The sequence below is a fragment of the Diceros bicornis genome, chromosome 6 (genome assembly GCF_020826845.1).
Source record: "Diceros bicornis minor isolate mBicDic1 chromosome 6, mDicBic1.mat.cur, whole genome shotgun sequence".
Classification (NCBI taxonomy): Eukaryota; Metazoa; Chordata; class Mammalia; order Perissodactyla; family Rhinocerotidae; genus Diceros; species Diceros bicornis.
In genome coordinates, this window is record NC_080745.1 from 75,484,624 (window position 1) to 75,505,987 (window position 21,364).

Consider the following 21,364-nt stretch of genomic DNA (forward strand, 5'->3'; position numbering starts at 1 on the left):
GAGCATGTTTAAGGTAGGCTAGGTAAGCTATGATGTTTGGTATGTTAGGTGTATTAAATGCATTTTCAGCTTATGATATTTTCAAGTTATGATGGATTTATCAGGATATAAACCCATCATAAGTCAAGAAATATCTGTATATCTAAATGAAATAGTTAAGCAGATATTTGGAGTTTCTCTTCTGATTCTCAGAAGAAATCCAGGCTAAAGATAAGTAACTAGGACTCATTGCCCTACTGGTTATAGCAAAGGCCATAAGACAGACATAGGAGTCTCCCTGAGAGAGGGTGAGACAGACACTACTCAGTGCATCTCTGCTTCTTTTAGTGATAAAACCCAGATTTTTTTGTTTGTCTTCTCGCTCCATGTGGTTAGGTGTTCAGGGTGGGGCCTCTCCACAGCAAATTCCCAGCATAAATCATGATTAGTCTAAGTCCGTGAAGATTGTCCCATGTCCCTTGCAAGGTTCAGGCATAGGCCTGGGATGCAGCTCTGGCCACTGAGAAGGGAGGGCTGGGGGCTTCTGGGAGTGTCCCTTTCCCGGAAGAGTGAGACACAAAAGTGTCCATCTCCATTAGCAAGCTTGTATGATGTGACACCCGAGACCCTAAGCCAATTGCAACAAGAGAACATGTGTAAGAACCAAGCCAACTTGCTGAGGAGAGCAGGACATAAGAGGGAAGTGACCTGAGCTGCTGAATTAACCCACCTGGAACTGACCGATGTGGGAATTTCTTGACACGTGAGACAAATGTCCTTACAATGTGAGCTGTCACTTGCAACTGAAACATCCTAATAAATGAGACAGAAATCTGAGAAATGACAGAAACTAGGAGAGCCAGGGAAGGAGGGAGGAGAACTATGGAGGCCCAAAGAAGAGATCCAGGATGGGGACTCCTGGCACCACTGAACTCTCTGATCCAAACACTTTTTTCAGCTGTATTGAAGTATAGTTAACACACAAAGTTGTAATATATTTATTTATTTTTTTTTTTTTTTCCCCCAAAGCCCCAGTAGATAGTTGTATGTCTTAGTTGCACATCCTTCTAGTTGCTGTATGTGGGACGCGGCCTCAGCATGGCCGGAGAAGCAGTGCGTTGGTGTGCGCCTGGGATCCGAACCCGGGCTGCCAGCAGCGGAGCGCGCGCACTTACCGCTAAGCCACGGGGCCAGCCCAGTTGCAATATATTTAAAGTGTACATTTGATCCAAAGGTTTTTAAACAGGAAATGTACCTTCTCTTACAAGTGTTAATTCCATTTCCAAATATACACGCAAGTCAGCAAGGACTTAAAAGTCCAGTAAGTAGAGGAAGAAAAATCACTGTCACTGCCTTAACCAAAGGGAGTTTAATATTTATTTTTTCTTTAAAAACCTTGGTTACATCTTTCAAGGCTCTCAAGCTGGTTACACATACAAAATGAGGATGAATATCTTGGCAGGTGGTAGAAAATGAACAAGCATGGGCAACCAGCAACAACAGAAATGAGATAACCTGGAGGTTCAACAATGCTGAAATTATCCACAACCCCGGGGGAGACTATTATTAACAAAAAAGTACCAATAAAGGGCCAAATGGAACTGCTAAAAACTAGCCCAATCTTGTTTCTGCCTTTCAAATTAAATAGGATGTGGCATCTGTATTTAAGCAAGAAATGTCTGTGGGGAGATTTTGTTATGTTATTGGATTGGGATGTCAAGACAGCATCCTCTACTCAACAGTCTTAAAAATTAAATAAAGGGTCCTTGTATAAGGAATGCTTTGTAATTATCATGAGACAAAGTGCCAAAAGGGCAGGGTGGTACAAATCACTGCTACGGACCTGGACCTGGAGGTATGGTAAGAAAGACAATTTTCTCCTCTCATCTCCCAACTACCAGAGATTGGATTCACTATGGAGAGATCAGCAGCTTGGCTTTGCACTCAAACAAGCGTGGATAATATCAGCCCTGCCAATTATTAGTGGTAGATCTTAAGCAAGCAAGATCTTAAGCAAGTCACAATGTCTCCGAACTTCAGTTTCCTCATGTGAAAATAGGAGCAATAATAATATAAGGTTATTATATATAAGGCTATTATAAATATTTAATGAGATTGTTCTTATAATAGCCTAAGTCAAAATGACAGGAATAACTAATACCCATTAAACATTTACTATATGGCAGACATTTTATAAAGTGAAATGACAGAGAGAGACGAGAGTTGGGTTCATCAGCAATGCCAAGTTGGTGATGAGAAAATTCATGCTTGTATTGAAAATGTGGGAATATGGCTTTTCTCTTAGATCAAGGTGTGTTAAATAGTGGTTTTAAGAGGCAAGACTAATCAATTCCTTAAATAAAGTGTTACCTATATTGAGTAATTTTAGTGACTGTGATAAGACCTGTCCTCCTGAACTTATTCCCTTATTTTTGTTTGAAGTTCCATTATAGGTCTTTCTGTTAAGCTTTGTTCTTTCCCTGCCATATTCTGTAATGCACACGTGTTCTGTAAATCAGCCCAACATCTCTTTCCTCCTTCATTTCTAGCAGTCTCTTCCCTTCTTTGAGGAGCTGCACATTCCCCGACTCCAAGAAGTTCTGATGGGGCTTCAGTTCACAATTCTCCAATATCCTGGCTATGAGGGGGAGAGGGAAGATGAGCAGGAGTGTCACATGACCCAGCTCTGGTTGATTATTATATCTCATCACCCTGATCCAAGATGGGCAGGTGACTCTGGGAATTTTATAATCGGATGTTCAGAGACAGAGCTTTCTGTCTCCTGGATGACAGGCTGTGACGATGCGACCCCCAGAACTGCTGGCATCCAAGTTATATCTACGGGAGGAAATAAATCTGCAGGAAGAGAAAATTAAATCAACAGACAAAGAGAAGCATTAGGAGAAGCAGAGCTGAGAGATAAGAAGCCCCGAGGACATTGTTTGGGTCCCCAGATTCAGTCACACCTCAAGTTAACATCGCCTCCATCCCTCCCAGCCATGGAAACCAACAAATTCTCTTCTTTGTTTAAGCTTCTTTGATTAGAGTTCTGTCACCTTTAATCAAAATAATCCTGATCGATATAGAGCTCATCTAAAGCAAGTGCATGATCATTTAACTAAAAGAAAAAATCTAAGATTTTGTGGCGGAAAAACATGATGGAAGGTTGTAGAATGAAAATGCTTGAAAGTTGCTGATTTAGAACACAGTTCTACCTCCACAGTACCCAATTTCACAGGGGAACTTTACCCTGTGCATGTGTACCTCTCTCTGCCACCAAAGACTTGTGACTTTCTGGAAAGAACTTTCTGCTACTCCAGGCCAGTTGGCCCTTAAAGAATCATTTGCTGGGGCCACAGTGCCAAAAGCCCTCTTGGATGTTCAGTGTGCCTGCAGCTAATGTAAAGGTTTCTTGCTGTCAGATTGTTAAAAGTGATTCAAGAAGAAAGATGTGGGAGGAGGTACTCAACAGGGGAAGAGGGGAGCTGCAGCCAGCTGGAGGTAACCCAGAAGAGACAATCACTCGTGGTCAAGACAGGACCCGGGGATGGAAATAGGAGAAACAAGATACCAGGGACAGTCTTGAGTCTGTTGATGCCAGGACAGCTAGTTCCAAGGTGAAATCTGCCTTCAGGCTTTCCACACATTTATTGAACACAGTGTTTGATGGCTTTGGAGAACCACAAATAGAATAGCTCTGGTCCCCAAGAGTCAGAAACATGGAATCCATCTAGGATGGATTCTTTCTGTCCCCCAGAGCTCAATCAGCTTTCTAAACTTCTTTGACCATTGAATCCTTTGTTTCTTGAGCACATGTTTTGTTGTTGTTTCAGATAACAGCATTAACACCCTATAGTAGTATTAGGACTACCGTATCTTGCCTAATAATAGCTCTCATTTATTGAGTACTTGATATGCACCAGACATCATTCTAAGCACTTGGCATGCCATGTCTCATTCCATTCTCACAGCAGCCCTATTGCTTAGTAGGAATCACTATCCTTATTTTATAGATGAGGTAACTGAGCCTCAAAATGGTTAAGGAATTTGCTCTAAGTTGCTGCTACTCAAAATGCTGTTTCGTGAGCTCTTTGCTATCAGTCAGCAAAGGAATGAAAAACTTACACTAGAATGTAAACCAACACACTGCTACCTTCATTGAGAAAGTCTTGATTTGGAAAAAAAGGAGTCAGCAGAACTAATGGTGTGCTGAGTGATGTAGCTGAATTACATTCTGGCACAAACTCCTAACCTCCTTACTGACTGGTAACGTTTACGGACTGATGGTGGTCTGCAAACTCGACTTTGTGTAGCACTGCTCCAGGTCACGGAACTGCGTGAGGAGAGGAGCCAGGATTCAAACCCAAGCATGTCTGGCTTCAAAGCCTCTCCTCTTAAAACCACCATGACCTGTTGTCTTCTGTAATGCAGTTCTACTGCCACCAACCGTTTACCCAGTTTCCAGGCCATACCAATGGGATTTCCCAAGCTACTAGATAAATGTACCCAAAAAAGGTTTATATTCTCTTTCGGTGGTGAACAAATCCATTAGTCCAAGAAGAACCTGTAAAGTCTTTAAGACAAGTACATTATGACATGGCCATAGATCTGGTAGCTGAGTCTATGCATTCGAGAAGCAGGGAGCATCTGAGCCACATGCTGACATGACCCTGTGCTCAGACACTGGGAGACCTTGCCACAGGGCAAGGTCTTTTTTAGACTTGATTCACTGTAGCTTATAATTAGGCATTGTCGCTTTGATGCCTGAGTGAATTAGTGAGGATGACATGGGGGTCCCACAAAGGCTGGAATGGGGAAACTACAAAAATAAGCAGCCAGAAAAAATTGTTCTTAACAGTAAGTCAGACTTCTGGGAAGTCAGTGTCAGGAATTTATATGGCGTGCTCAGATGATTTAAATGACAGTGTCAGAGACGTCTGTTTTTCTCTCCATCTTTGAATATTATCTGTATTTGTATTTCCCTTTGAGGTAGACACTTTCCCTTCTCCATCTCTTACAGGGACAACTAGTAGCGTCTTAGAGTAAAATAGTTCATTTTAGTTCATCTCATCCATTTTTTTTTTTATTTAAACATTTATTGAGTCCTAGTGGGTTTCAGGCACTGTATTGAGTACTAAAAAAATTTAAAAAGGAAAAAAAATACCCTGAAGCATCACAGAATTTCAAATAAAGCAACTCTGCTGTCTTAGACCCTATCCAAGGAAACTGAGAAGTAAATAAAAATCTTATGATCATATCAGCTTGTTACATATAGCTGAACTTGCTATAGCTGAACTCTGAGCCAGGTTAGAACAAGTCTCCAGGATAATAATAATAGTAACAGGTAACATTTATGGATGTGCCAAATACTATATTAAGTACTTCACATGTTATTATATTTAATCCTCCCAAGTCTAAGAGATAGGCCTTATTATTATCTCCCTTTTAAGGATGAGGAAACTAAGGCACAGAAAGGTTAATTAACTTGTCCAAGGTCACACAGTTAGTAACTGTTATATCTGGTTCAAACCAATGCAATCTGGCTTCAGAGCCCTTGTTCTTAGCTTTAAATCTTTTTGAAATGGCCTGTTGGGCGCTTCTTCCTACCAGCTGAAGCCCATTTTCTATTTCAATTAATTCATTAAGGACATGCACCTGCTGAATTCAAGCCACATATCATTCTAGGCTTGGGGATGGGGACAACAGGGAGGCCTGAACCCTGGTCTGGTCACTTGGCACTTACATTCTGGCTGGGCTGATGAGACACATGTGCAAAATACCATTTACAGACAAGACAGCATTTCCTGCAACAGCATCGTATCAGACTGCTGGGCCAGACTCCACGGTTCCTAACATTTGCAGAGTCTAGAAAGCAATCCCAAGTACTGCTTCCCAAACTTGACAGCACCGTGTGAATTTAAAAAATATTAATATCCACTCCCAGAGATTCTGATTTAATTGGTCTTGGGTACTGCATGGCATCAGAGCCTTAAAATCTACCTGGGTGATTTTAATGTGCAGCAAAGTGTGAGAATGACTGATCTATTGTTTTTCGTGTGGTGAGTTAGAGTAAAACAATAAAGGGATCACTGTAGGCTACTCATTTTATACACAGCTGCCATGCTACTACCTATTTTCATGTAAATGCGCTTTCACATGATGCATTTAAACCTCACAGTCAATGAGTTGGCTATTATCATGCCCATTTTACAGATGAGGGAATTGAGGAGTAGAGAGGAAAACAACTTGCCTGGGGTATCAAGTCACAGAGCCAAGACTCCCCTCCAGGACTGTCTGCCTCTGAAGACTGTTCTCTTCACCACTAGCTTATTACGCTTTCCCACAGATGGAGAGAAGAACTCTTGAAAGAGGTGGATCAGGGCTGTACCCTGAAGGACAGGTGCAAGAGTAAGCAGAGAGGGAGGTGGACATATGGGGGAGGATGGGCAGTCAGCAAAGCCTGGAGGCCTCTGGGGATTCAGGACAACAGACTGGAAGGGTTAACTGAGCAAAATCTGGGCTTTTCTGCATTAAGACTCACTGTAAAGCCATTGTTCTCAAACTAGAGCAAGCATTAAGGATCACCTGGAGAGCTTGTTAAAACACAGACTCCTGGACCCCTCCCCTCAGAGTTTCTGATTCTGATTCCCGAGAATTTTCATTTCCAGCAAATTTCCAGGTGAAGCTAATTGTGCCGGTCCAGGGACCACAATTTGAGAACCACAGCTATAGAATGGGCCCTTCTGTAGAATGGGACAAACGTCCATTTGAAGACTGCCAGAAATTGCCTTCCTGTAGTTAGAAATAGAGTCTAGATCTTAAGATCCTTGAACCCGGAGAAGAACACTGTTGGTAACACAAGTAGTTTCAGTCCTTTAGGGTAGAAGATGGAACTTGTTCCATCTTGGGGCCCACCCTCTCCTCCTTCCTTTGTGGAGGAACCAGTTTAGTGGACCCCTTTATTCATGTATCCACCCATTTTTTTTCCTGGGGAAGAGCAGAACCCAAGAAGTAATCTACATGTGGATGTTTCTGAGCTGTTAAGAATTTCAGTCAACAGCATAACAGGCCATCTTCACTGTGGACCAAGCATATCTTGGATCTCTCAGTTTTTGTTCTTCTTCTGGCAAGGTCCAAAGACAGAGGTTGGGGACCTAGGATTTGAGATGGCTGGGTAGGGTGGGGGTGAGGAATTCCCGGATGATGGTAGAGTGAGGACTAACAGGAAAGTAGAGAAGCAAGGGACCTGTGAGCACTGGGCTCCAAGAGCAGCAGTATCTGATACTTGGCGTTTCTGTAAATCACTGCTGACACCACTTTTATGGCACTTACTATGTGTCGGGAAATGTTCTATCTTCTTTATGGATATCGATTCATTTAAGCCTCATAGCAGCCCTATGAGGGAAATTCTGTTATTATCCCCATTTTACAGATGAGGAACTGAGGCAGAGGGAGGTTAAACAACTTGCCCAAGATCACACAGTTATTAAATAGCAGATCCAGGACTTGAACCCAGCCACCTGCTTCCAGAGTCTGTGCTCTTACCAGCACCTCTTGGTGATAATGAAAATAGCTAAATCTTACTATGTACTTACCCTGTGGTAGCCTGGTATTTCACAAGCATTTTCTCACATATTCCTAATAATTACTATGAAATAGTCTCTATTGTTATTGCACTCATTCTACGGAAAGAAAATATTATTAAATGCCTTAGCCTGGCCTTTACCTATGCTTTGGAAGAATTAAGGCAGGAGCTGGGCCAATTCTTCAGGATAGGTGGTAAAGGAAGAGGATAGTGGACAGGAGAAGCAATTTTGAGGCAGCCATTTGAGATCCATCAAGAAGCCTAAAGCAGCATCTCGAGTGAGAGGGAGTGCAATTAGACTGGGTTGGTGGGAATCAGCAGCATTCACTGGGGCCTTTTGGGAGGGCTTGCAGAGGACCCCACTTCTGGAAGTCATGGTGTGTTGAGACTGGGCGATGTTCACTGGTATTATAAGTAAGCTGACCACTCAGAGTCTGGAGAACTTGGACTCATTCATTCATTCAGCAAATACTTTTTTTAGTATCTTCTATGGCCAGGCACTGTTCTAGGAACTTGGGGTTTACTGGTGAACTAAAGACACAAAGGGCACGCATTCTAGAGAATCACATTTAACAAGCAGCATCTTGGCAGCAAAGTGTAGATGAAAGATCCCCACCACTAGGGATGCTGAATGAAGGGTTAAGAGACCTGACTTCTAATATGTTCTACACTGAGCTTTCCATCATTCACTTTCTGGGCTTCAGTTTTTCCTTCTGTAAGCTGGAGAGTATTCCTACTTTACGTTTATAGTGGGGATAGAGGAAGATAAATAGATTTGCAAAAAGAAAGCATGCTGTACCCACAAACGACAAACCCTTCCTCTGCTTTAAACCTGCTTTGCTGAAAACTTTTATATAATTGCCAATAACACATCACTCAAAGGCGGGTGAGGACATGCTGTCTGCGATTCTTCGTTTGGGCTCCAGGACTCCTGCCTTCCAGAGGGGCCTGGCAAATGATTACCAAGTCATCTGATGAATATGCAACATGCTTCTGTCTTAGTAAGTCCCACAGCTGTTGGGAAATTGACAAGGAAAACAAAACCATAGAAATACGTGATGTTGAAAAACTGCCTGCCAACCTCACAGAGACCCCCGGGGGGGTCTCCCAGCCACAGATGGGTCTGGGCTTTTCCAGAGATGCAAAATCTGCTGCTGGTGAAGAGCACCCACCCAGTCAGGGGTGCCCACTCCCACAGCATCTTCTTTCTACTTATAATTTGCGTCCTTATCCATCCATCCCCCAATTCTCAATACAGATAGATACACACACACACACGCATACATGCAAATACCTTTTGTTCTGTCAAATCAGAAATAGGAAATACTTGGGGATAGGCACAATGGACAGAGCTAGGATCCTAAGATAGACAGATAGACCTGAGTTAAAATTCTGGCTCCCCCACTTACTAGCTACATAGTCTTGGCAATTCATTTAACCTTTTTGAGTTTCAGCTTCATCATTAGTAAAATAGGCGTAATGACACCTATCTTATGGTGCTGTGATAAGGCTTGTTAATAGAGAGCTCCAAATACGGTAGGTATTTAATAAGCAATAGTAATTATGTTAATTAATATCATCATTTCAGTAAGAAGAGATCAAAGCCTCCTTCAGAGTTTTGGCGAACCTCTGTTGATTTTCTTGTCTGGCATTCATTCCCACCTTTTCTGGTACTAGCCCTCTGGTTATCCTCTTCCCCAATGCATGGGGTGAGGATGGTACTGACTCTACAAACCTCTGGCCACAGTAATTGGCTTTTGGAAAGGTATATTGACCCAATCCGAGCCAAAGAGCTGCAATCCTCTGACTTTAGTTGGAACTGTTAGAAAAAGGAGTCCTCATTTTGTCTGGACTTAAACTCAGGAAAACATAAACCTGGAATTGCTAGGGGCACAGGACAGAGGACGGCTGAGACCAACAAAGAAAGGAAGCAGAACTGAGAAACAGAGACTGTTCTGATGACATTGCCTGAGCCCCTGCGTCCAGCTGGATCTGAAGCCCTAGAACCTTCAGTTACACCAGGCAACACAATTCTGGTGCTTAAGTCAGTTCCACTTAAGGTGTTGTCAGGTTTGATCACATGTAAACTAAACATGTGTATTTTACTGTATGCAAATTATATCACTAAAAATATATTTTTAAGTCAATATTTTTTCTGAGTTCCATATAGCTGAACAAATCTTCCCAGGAATAATTCTCATTGCCACTTCTACCAAGACATTACTGTGTAACTCATTTTTGGCCCATAAAATGTGGACCAAATGCTAAAAGCAGCAGGTTCACACCACCGCCTACACAGTATCTGTGATTTGACACAGTCTTGCATATTCAATAGAGATGTTAATTGATGCATTTTCTTCTAAAAAAGCTAGGTGGTTTTTAATGTCTTAAGATACATAGATTACAATTCACAGCATTTGTAGGCACTAATGTTTAGTTTCAGCGTTCAAGACTGTTATTTTTAAATGTGGGGATCTTCCAGGAAACATTAAGGTCTTGTTTACATGCAAACTACAGCTTAATTCTGCAAATCAAAAGAGTTTTATGGAACTCTTTGAGGGGAATGAACAGGGTAATAACCAGTCAGCCTCTTCCATTTAAGCCTGCTGACATACGGCCAAGTGTGCTTCATCATTATTCTTCAGTAAAGTGCTCTTTGTGCTTTGCATTTCTCATTAACAATTGGTTTTATTTCAGCTCATTCAAGCCTGGGCAAAGTCAATGGAAAGTGTATATGTCCAAGCAGTTTCTAGGTGCCTGGACGTGTCACAGGGGAGTGTGGACAGAGAGGAGCAAGAAAGGTTGTGACGGCTCACAGCGGATCCTCTCCCCACTTCTACAGTCCTGCTTGGCAGGGAAGAAATTGGAGGGCATCCTGCTCTCTATTTACTTAGTTTTGGATTTTGATGGCAGCCCACGTTGTTCATGGCACTTAGTGATTGTTCTGCGTTATAGCTACTTAATGTCCTTATGTCCTGTTCTATATTCCATAGCTGTAGAATACCTATTCTATACCTATTCTACAAACCCTTGGCCACAGCAATTGGTATTCTATGGCTACTTATATTTCAATTCCTTCATGAAGAAAAAACCATGTCTCAACGTGGCCATGCACGTGCCTTTGAGTTGGATAGGCCTAAATTCAAATCCTGGTCACATGACCTTGATTTGGATAATTTACTTCAATCTAAGTCTGTACTTCTTCATCATTAAAAAGGAGCCAATAATATCTACCTTCCAGAGCTGTAGTGAAGAACCAATGGCCTAATACCTGTGAAGCACTGAGCACAGTGCCTGGTCCATCGGAGGTCCTATACAAATGTTTGCGTCCTGGCTCTTCTGCTCCTCATGTGCTCTTCAAGGACAGAGTCCAGGAGTGTTTCTCCTTTGTGTGCCACCAGCTCTTGGGAAAACAGCACATGCTAAATGTTTTTGGAATGAATGCATGAATAACGGTGACTTTTCATTCATTAGTGCAATTATCTGATGGTCTCTCCTGCTAGACTGGACTGTAATATACTCCAGGAGCTGGAGGAGTATATTTGCCTGTGCTCATTATTCTCTCCTCAGCACCAGCACAGTCCTGGCACATGATGCGTATTAAATAAACCTTTGCTGAATGAATGAATGAGTGACCAAAAGACACTACTACCATTATTGGAGGCAATACTAATAGACCTATATGAGCATGAGTAGTGTGTGTATATGTACGTGTGCACACTTGCGTAAAGTATGTGTGTCCATACCGTTCCACTGTATTAGTATACTGAGAGGCAGAGGAAGAGGCCATATTGAACAAAGAGACATGGAGGTAGGGAGAAAATATGTTTGGGAAAAGTTGGAGAAGGGATGAAAGAGGAGAATCAAAGTCTGGCTTAGAGTTGACTCCATAAAAGCCATCTTAAGAAGATAAAAGCAATTAGGCACCAGTACTCAAATTCTTAACATGCAAATAAAAATAGATGTAGTTTGATAGACAACACTCAACGCTATCTTCAGGTTGCAACTGTCAGCTTTACTAATTTCTTATATTGTGACCCTGATACCCAGATATGTTTTCTCCATCCTCTTGCCAGGACCTGGGCATCTGTGCTTTGGCCAGTATTGCCACTATTTTGGTCCCTGGACTTCCTAGATTGCTCTCCAGCCAAGCCTGAGAGGGACCTAGACTCAAGGAATTCTGCCACCCTCCCAGCCGGGCTTGCCCTGTGCTGTCCTTGGAACTTGCCTACCTCTGGGTCCTGAGTCATGGTGCCTTCTTCCTTGACGTTATTGTGGGATCCCCAGTTCTCTGCTTGCTTGCTTGGCTTATCGTATAATGTGATATTTATTGTTTCTTTTCTGATTATGAAACATAAAATTTTGGGGAAAAAATAAACGCACATAAAGAAGAAAATTTAAATCACCCATTATCTCATTCCTCAGAAAAAACGACTATACAAGTACGTACAGACACACACACATGCACACATGCAACACATGCACCTTTTCCTCTCCCCACAAAAAACTGAAATTTTACTCTCCATATTATTGTAACATATCCAATTTGGTTTTCTTTTTACTAGTAGTACATTGTGAGCATATTTTCTCAAACATAAGTATTCTTGGAGTTTTGATTTTTAGAGGTTAAAAAATATTCCCTGATTTGGCTGTATCATAATTTATTTAATAAATCCCATATTGTTGAACACAAAATTTCCTATATTTCACTATGATAAATCAGAATGTCTTTATAAGAAACCCCTAGATAGAAACTACGTGGTAAAAGGCTATGCATTTTTTAAGATTTTGGATATATATTGACAAATGGCCCTGCAGAAACATTAGACCCATTTCCGCCATACACCCACACCAGCATTGAGTACTATACTTTTTTTCTTTTGTACATTTTTTGTGATTTTTAAAAATATTCAATGCTATTTCCTAACAGGATTTGTCTTTCTTTATATATTGGAACATAAATGTTCCTTATATATCAAGCTTATCAATCCTTTCTTATCCATATATATCGCAACTGTTTCCGTATGTTACTGTTTTCTTTTTAGTTATGTATATGGAGTTTATTAATATATAGAAGATATACTAATCTCTTCCTGAGCTCCAACAATCATTCGAACAAATTTTTCCAATCTGTGGTTATTATAATTTTATTTACATTCAATTTAAAAACATTATTTTTTTGCATAATGTGTAAAATGAGGAATTGATAAATACACTTTTCCAAATGGCTAACCAGCTATATCTGAGCATTATTTACTGAACGATCTGTTTTGATGCTTGATTTGCAATGCTATATTTATAATGTATTAAATATCTTTTTGTCCTTGGTTCTGTTTCTGGAATTTCCATTCTATTTCATTTACCTTGCTCATGCCATTTGATTTATTGTTACTGTATAAAAGTCATTTAATATCTTGTAGAGCAGGTCATCCCCTGGCTTATTATGTTTTCTTTCCTTTTTACAAAATGCACTTGGCAATACTCATTTTTTACATTTACATTCCCAGATGAATTTGATTCCCTTTTTTCATGTTTAAAAAAGTCCCAATGGCATTTTGATATTAATTGAATTTAAATTTAAGGATGTGTAGAATAGTAATCTTCAAACTCTTGAAACTTTCCATCTACTAAATGAAACTATTTAATTTTTTGAAATATGTTTCTATGCCTTCTAGAAGTTTTTAAAAACTTTCTTCATATAGGCTGTACATATATGTTTTATAAGGTTATTTATAGATATTTTTGTATTTTTCATGACTATTATGTATGAAATCTTTAATTTGCTTTTTTCTTATTAGTTTTTATTGACATATAGTAAAGTGACATTTGTGTATTTCTTCATTACCAATCAACTTACCATACTCATATTAGTTTCAATTCTTTTTCAGTTTGATTCTCTAGGTTTTTTGGGAAGACCATTACCACTTACAAATAAAGATAATTTTGAATCCCCCTTTATGATACGTCAACTTTTCGATTCTTCTCATCTCATCACATTAGTAGAACTTCTAGGATCACTTTTGTTTTTTGCTTTTGAATTAATACCGTTGTTTTTTAAAGCAGCTTTAGATTCACAGCAAAATTGACTGGAAAGTAGAGAGTTCCCACGTACTCCTGCCTCCCCCACCTCACACACAGCTTCCTCCACTGTCAACATCCTGCATCAGTGTAATACATTTATTACAATCAGTCAACCAACACTGACACATCTTTGTTAACCAAAGGCCATAATTTACATTAGGGTTCACTCTTTGTGCTTATATTCGATGGCTTTTGACAAATGTGTTATGCCATGTACCCACCATTATAGTATTATACAGAACTCTTTCTCTGCCCTAAAATTCCCCTGTGCTGCATGTATTTATTCATCACTCCTTCCCCTGCACCCCTGGCATCCACTGATCTTTTTACTGTTTCTATAGTTTTGCCTTTTCCAGAATGTCAAATAGTTGGAATCATGCAGCATGTAGCCTTCTCAGAATAGCTTCTTTCACTTAGCAATATGCCTTCAAGTTTCCTCCATGCCCTTCTGTGGCTTGATAACTCATTTCTTTTTAGTGCTGAAAAATATTCCATTGTCTGGATGTACCACAGTTTATTTATTCATTCACCTATTGAAAGATATCTTGGTTGATTTCAAGTCTTGGAAATTATGAATAAAGCTGCTATAAATATTCATGTGCAAATTTTGGGTGGACGTAAGTTTTCAACTCCTTTGAGTAAATACCAAGAATCACAATTGCTGGGTCATATGCTAAGCGTATGTTTAGTTTTATAAGAAACCACCAAACCGTCTTCCAGAGTGGCTGTACTGCTTTGCATTCCCACCAGCAATGAATGAGAGTTCTTGTTCATCTATATCCTTGCCAGCATTTGGTGTTGTCAGTATTTTGAATTTTAGCCATTCTGCTAGGTATGAAGTGGTATCTCATTGTTTTAATTTACAATTCCCTAACGACGAGTGATGGTGAGCATCTTTTCATACGCTTATTTACAGCTGTATATGATCTTTGGTGAGGTAGCTGTTCTGACCTTTTTCCCATTCTTAAATTGGATAGTTCATTTTCTTATTGTTGAGTTTTAATTGTTCTTTGTGTATTTTGGATAAGTCGTTTATCAGATATCTCTTTTGAAAATATTTTTTCCCTAGATTACTTTCCAAATAGATGTGATAGGGCATATGCTATTTTATTCGTGACTTCTATGGAGAGATCTCTGTCTTCCAACATTAATATAATTCAGTTATAGGTTTCAGATGAATATTTTGGCTACTGTAGAGGAAATCCGGATTCAAATTCCCAAGTTACTGAACATGTTTAACAGATATGGATATTGAGTTACATATTTTATCAAATTGCTTCTCCTTTAACCTATTAATGAGCATGACTTTTATTAATAGATTCTTACGATTAAACTATTTATGCACTTCTGAAATAAATTGCAATAATATTCTTTTAATATACTATAGGATTCAAATAAGTAATATATTATTTAGATTGACCTGTCCTACTTTTAGGTTTTGTATCAGATTTAAACCCATGAAATGAGCTGAGAAAATTTTTTTCTTTATCTCTATTCTGTAACAGTTCATACAATATGAAATGTATCACTTTCCTTAAAGTTTGAAAAATCTTACATTTAAAAACAAAATCATTTTTCTTTTATCTACATTAATTTCTACCTCCTGCTTCCTTTTGTTGGTTTATTGTTTTTCTTATCTAATTCCCTATGTTTAGTATTTAGCTTATTTTTATTTTGTTTACGAATAAAAGCATTTAAGGATAAGAATTTGCCTCTGAATTTAGCTTTGGCTATACATTCTCATACTTAATATTCTTATTGTTAATTTTAAAATTTTATATTATTTATTTTTGCTTTTCTCTTTGACCAATATTAATTTATAATATTTATATTTTCCAAGTAAGTACATTTGGAAAATAGCTGGTTATTATTAATTTTTAATATTGTTTCCTTTTGGGTAGAAAATTACTGCTTTGAGGGTAGAGGATGTACTCTATTTGTTTTCTGATGTTTTGGAATGATTTAGAGCTTTTTTAGGCCTCTCTATATGCTTTTTTTATATGTGCCTTATTGGAACTTGAATGAAAAAGGTATGTTCCTTGTAGAGTTTAAAGTTTGGTATATGTTTATGAAATTAACTTTAGAATTTTTTTTCAGACTCTCTAATTACCTATTTACTTTTATCTCTCTGTCTGTCAGATGCAAAGAAATGTGTGCCAGTCACCTACTGCCTTTCACTCTTCCGGTTTTTTCCTCCTGGTATTTTTATTAACCTTTGCTTTATGTATTTTTATGTCATGATGTCTTACAATTGTCATCCTCTTGTCTTTTTCCTATATATGTTGTTTTATTTTTTGTTTATTTATTTTTTTGCTGAGGAAGATTAGCCCTGAGCTATCATCCATGTCAATCTTCCTCTATTTTGTATATGGGATGCCTTCACAGCATGGCTGATGCATGGAGTATGTCCACACCCAGGATCTGAACACATGAACCCTTTTGCAGGCTGCCAAATCAGAGTGTACGGAACTTTAACCACTCAGCCACAGGGTGGGCCCCCCCTCCTATGTATTTTAAAAGAAATTCTCTTCTATACCAAGGATTAGATTTTCCCCAGATATCAAATTAGCCCTTTGGTATTTCTAATATGGATTCAACTTCTGCCATTGCAATTTTAATTTCAATTTTATTTTTATTTAAATTCATTCAGCTTCATTTTATTTTTACCTATATCTTGTCTAAATGAGAAGATACATGTAAAATGTTTTCAATATTGCCTGGCACAGAATAAGTGCTCAATAAATCTTATTATTGGTATTTATGTCTAATTTTTTTATACAAAACACATTTTACAGCTTATTAAGAACTTACATTTCTAAAATTGATATATTCCCTGTATGTTTTAAAAGTACACTCTTTCTAGGCCTCTTGAGAACAATACTCTCCTTTTTGTTATAGATTCTATGGAGCTCTGAATCTTTCTGTTTTCTCCTCCTGAATTGATTCTCCAAGCTTGATGTTTGCTCTTAAACAAGTTGGGTGCATTCTCTTTGGTCCTGTTCACTGGATCACTCTTTTATTTTAGAATTCTCCACCCAAATCTTAACTTAAAGGGCTGGATGATATAAATTGCATTATCAGTTCCGGGATCCAGCAACTTAGATGAGAAGGGATGGGAAGAGGATGCAGTCCTGATTTGGCCATTGTTGGGAAAACTCTAAGCCATTTCTTCTTTATTGTTTAGTGAATCATTTGTGATGGGGCCACCTTGTTCAACCACCTTTCTATTCAGCCTGGTCTTTTTGCCAGTGGCAAGCTTCAGCTCTGCCCAGACTCCTACCCAACTTCATTACCCACGGCCATCTTCTCTTCTTATCTGACTGCTATGGAAACCCTGGGATCTCTGGTGCCACTGACTTTGAAGGCTGCTAATCTATGTGGTCAAAAAGCAGTTCAAGTCCCACATTTTATGCCACACGGTCTCCCTTTATTCTTAAAAAATTAGGGATTGCTAGCAGGGGTTTTCTACATCATTCTTAATGGGAGAGATATCAATGTGTCCATTGTGCCATTGTCCTAGTTTGTCCAGGAGAGTCCAAGTTTATACTTGTTATAGAGCAATTAATGCCTCCTGATTATTTTAGTGCTTTCTTTCATTCTCAAAAAGTGTCCCTGTTTGGGATATAAATAATATAATTTCAAATGAGTGATCTGTTTAGAGCTGCCTGCAGAGCAGGTGGCTCTGTAAAGAAAGGGCTGATTCCCTCTGAGAGGGAGATAGGTCTGGCACCATAAGGTAATAAACCTTTCAATAAGGGGACGAGAGTCCAGTGAGGTTGTGTATGTGACAGCAAATGCAAAGCACTGTATTCATGTGAGATCGTTCTCTTTGTTCCATTTGTTTGGAACGTTTTCTCAGAACCAACACACCCCCTTGAGAAACTATATCAGAGTTTGCACTTGGAAAGCAACATTTCTAACACATCCAAGTTCATAATCAGAGGCCACCTCTTTCTGCTCAGCCTTACTCATCGCCTGCTCATTACCAATCCCTTAAGCTCTAGGAGGCCACAGCTGACACACATCTTTAGGTGACAGAAAAGGCTGATGCAACCAGAGTAAATTGTCAGCCAGTTCAATCCTGAACAGCAGGAGGCAACAACAATAATTATATTCAGAATAAGTGTAATAACTTAAGGCTAATGAAGTATTCTACATTCCACTTGGTTACCAGGCAGTCAGGGGTACAGTAGCAGCTCCTTCTATTGCCCATATTTAGCCAAGCTGACAAATTAGATGTGGGAGTCATTTTGCTCACTAAATAGTGAGCAGGCATATTTGACAACAGGATGGTTCTGTTACTCCCCAGATAGATTCCCTGATTCCATTACTCCCTAAAACTCTAGTAGAGGCAGCCTAGAGCCTTAAAGCAGATCTCACTCCTCTCCTAACATCTGGAGTCCTAACTAGGAAGCCAAGGTGGTGGGTGAAAACAAGGTTTAGGCTTTGTAAGATGCTGGGTGCTGGGAGAAAGGGCTCTCTTGCCTTCAAATTCACCAGTGGAGACAGTAGTTGTAATCCGTATTTTTCTTTCTGCCAACAAGATAAGGAAAAAAGGTGACTTCTGACTTCAGTTTTACCCTTCATCACCAGGAGGTCTTGACTTCGCCACTCCTTGTAAGAGCAATGCTCAAGAACAAAAGATTTGAACCTGGATGGACCTGGGTTCGAATATTTGCCCTGCCACTTACTAATTGCATAGCCTTAGAAAATGTACTTACATTCTCTGTGCCCCAGTTCTCCCATTTATAAAATGAGGATAAAAATACTTTCCTCATAGTGTCAGCATGAAGCATTAATAAGATGGCGTGTACAAAGTGTTAAGCTCAAACTTGGCACCTATGGGGTCTAATTAATGGTAGGCTTTATCATAATTAATATTTGTTGAATGCAGGAATGACTAAATGAATAACTGAATGAATGAATGAAATGGGACTAGAGGTGAGGGTGGAATGAATAAATGAATAATAATTGAATAACTACTCTGAGCTAGGCACTGGGGAGAAAATGGTGAGCAAAATTTAGATATCATCCCTGCTGTCATAGACTACATATAGTACTGGAGCTAGACCTTAGTTTTAAAAAGAAATACAGCACTGATAAATGTACTTTTAAAAATAGAGTTAAATGCTCTATGAGAACATAAAATAAAGGAACCTGATCTCAGGGAAGGCTGTTCTGAGGATGTGCCATGTCTCAAGACATGATCTCAGATCTGAGGGATGAGAAGGAGTTAATGAAAGGGAGGGATGAGAAGGAGTTAATGAAAGGGAGTGATGAGCATTCTAGGAGAGGACAGCATGCATGGAAGCCCTGTAGCAGAAAGAAACATAGTGTGGTCAAGGAACCAAAGAAGGCAGTAGTGTGTATTTGAGGTATCCAAGTGGGCAACTGGAAGTCAGAGGAAAGCACCTAGATCCTAGGGCCATCTCTATGTTGTCAGCACAAGGGCATAGATGAGCTGACACAGAAGACTAAAAGTGGTTAGAGGTTTAGTAGGCAACCCAGGAGAATTCGTTGTCATGTAAGCCAGGGTATTTCAGTTACTATAGCTGCATAACAAATAGCCCCAAAATGTAGCAACTTAAACCAATCATTTTATTTTTCTTATGATTTTGTGGTTGGGAATTTGAAAAGGGCTTGGCTCAGCAGTTCTCACTTGGGGTCTCTCATGCAGATACAATCAGATGTCAGCTAAGGCTTCAGTCATCTGAAGGCTCAACTGTGCTGCACCTCCAAGACTGCTCACTGACATGGCTGTCAGTTGACACTGGTTTTCAGTTGGGGAATCAGCTGAGGCAATTGACTGGCGTGCCTACACAGGGCCTCTCCATCATGGTAATCTCAGGCAGTTGAACTTTGTAAATTATGACTGGTTTCCCCCAGAGCAAGTGTTCTCAGAGAACCAAGAAAAAGCTGTGTGCCTTATTATTATCTAGCCGCAGATGTTACACAATTTAACTTATGCTTCACTCCATTGGTTGAAGCAGTCGTGAGGCCAACCAGATTCAAGGTGAGGGAACACAAGCCCTACCTCTCCATGGGAAGAGTGTGAACAAATGTTAAAATCAGGTTTTAAAGCCACCACATGAAATAAATAAGAACGATGATCCATGTCAATTGTTGCTAGGAGCTCAAGTACAATGGGACATGAAAAAAAGACAGGATTTAGCAATGTGGAGATCACCATTTGCCTTAGCAAGAGTGGTTTTTATCAAAAGATGGGGGCTGACATAGTAAAGTCCACTTCTCATGGTAAGCCAAATACGGCTGAAGAGAGAAGGAGCAAGGTGGGTTCATAGCTGTAAGGGGAGAGAAAGCTTTCTTCATTTCTTCCTTCCTGCCTCCTTCTTTTCTTCTTTCCTTTCCTAATGGGATAGCTTTAAGTGTGTTTAAATATTTGTTAATGGGAAAATCCCAATTGCAAGGAAGCATACTCAATTTCTCCTTCTTCGAAGTTCTGTAGCACCTACAGCTGATCTCCTTCACCCACTCACTGCACAAGATACGTCAGAGTTAAATTGGCCCTCAGCGTTCACGTGTGTATGTTTTGTAACTTCAGTAAACTGGAAGGACTTGTTTTCTGCTGTGGTTCTCACAGTGCCTCACATAGAAAAACTGAGCTCAGGTAAAGTCACAATAAGTATGCTACTTATTAGCATGTTAGAGTCACACGCTTGGAAATTCTCAAGGACAGAGGCTGGGTTATCAGCGTCTATGTCTTCCAGTGCCTGCAACAGCACCTGGGCCACGTGGGTGCTCAACATCTATTTAACAAATGGAACCAAATTGAACCAAGAGATAAAACTGCTCCAGTGGAATGATTTTTGAGAGAAAGAACAATGACCACACCAATCTCAAAAGTTCTCGTTTTGAGGACTTTTCAGACGTATCTGCTAAAAGTTGAAGCAACCTCATCTCTGGCCAATAGTGAGACTGTTCTCCAGAGATGATGACCAGAACCAGATGTCATTCAATATTTATTGAGGACCTACAATGTGTCAGACACCCAGGCCTGGGGAAAATCCATTCCTCAGACTTGACAGACTCTCAGGAGTCTGTGGCTGTTGGCTTCTGTATTATACATCCTAAATGTCAAATTTCTGGGTGTGTCAGAAAGGCTGCTTTATTTAGACAGCAAACAAACTTTTGGTTGCAGGTTTTGAAAATAACACAATCTATTTTCCTTTCCCCTAGTTATTTTCCATTCTTATGTAATGTGTGTTCTACAAAGCTCTGGCCAAGGCAGGAAGCAGAAAGCAGCAGCCAGCACACATCTAATGGACTCAGAACCAGGGGGCTAAGGCTCCGTGCCACGTGACTCTGGACTTGCTGGATGTCTTGGTTCAATGAGTTTGCAGCAAAACAGGGAATGTAGGTGAGTTCAAAACCCATCAAACAGAGTGATGAACAGACAGTGTAGGTGGAGGCCTAAGCCACAGACAACACTGATAATTTGGAGAATGGACTTCATTAGCTCATGTTTCCTGAGAGAGGGAAAAAATTGAGCCTAGGAAATCTGTTCTCAGTTGAAATTCATTCCGGTCTCTTTTTCTCCTCTCCTTTGGCATGCCATTATCTTCTTGGAACAAGTATCTGCAGGTGGCTTTCTGACTGGTGGATGACTGACCTCTTCTGAAAGTTCATTTATTAGTTTAGGAAAGTATTAGAAATCCAGAGGGCTTCTTACCTGACCAGAAGTGTTTTTACCTACTAGGG

General features: G+C 39.8%; 1 long non-coding RNA gene across 3 annotated transcripts in view; it reads right to left on the reverse strand.

Annotated features, from left to right (window-relative positions):
- Positions 1 to 21,364, reverse strand: part of LOC131407448 (uncharacterized) — a 178,160-nt gene that overhangs the window by 68,500 nt on the left and 88,296 nt on the right. The window contains exon 3 of one of the 3 annotated variants that reach the window (XR_009220496.1): positions 10,836 to 11,905. The exons of the other annotated variants lie outside the window; for them this stretch is intronic. This is a non-coding gene — a long non-coding RNA (uncharacterized LOC131407448). The remainder of the gene's footprint in view (positions 1 to 10,835; positions 11,906 to 21,364) is intronic. 3 annotated transcript variants of the gene reach the window in all.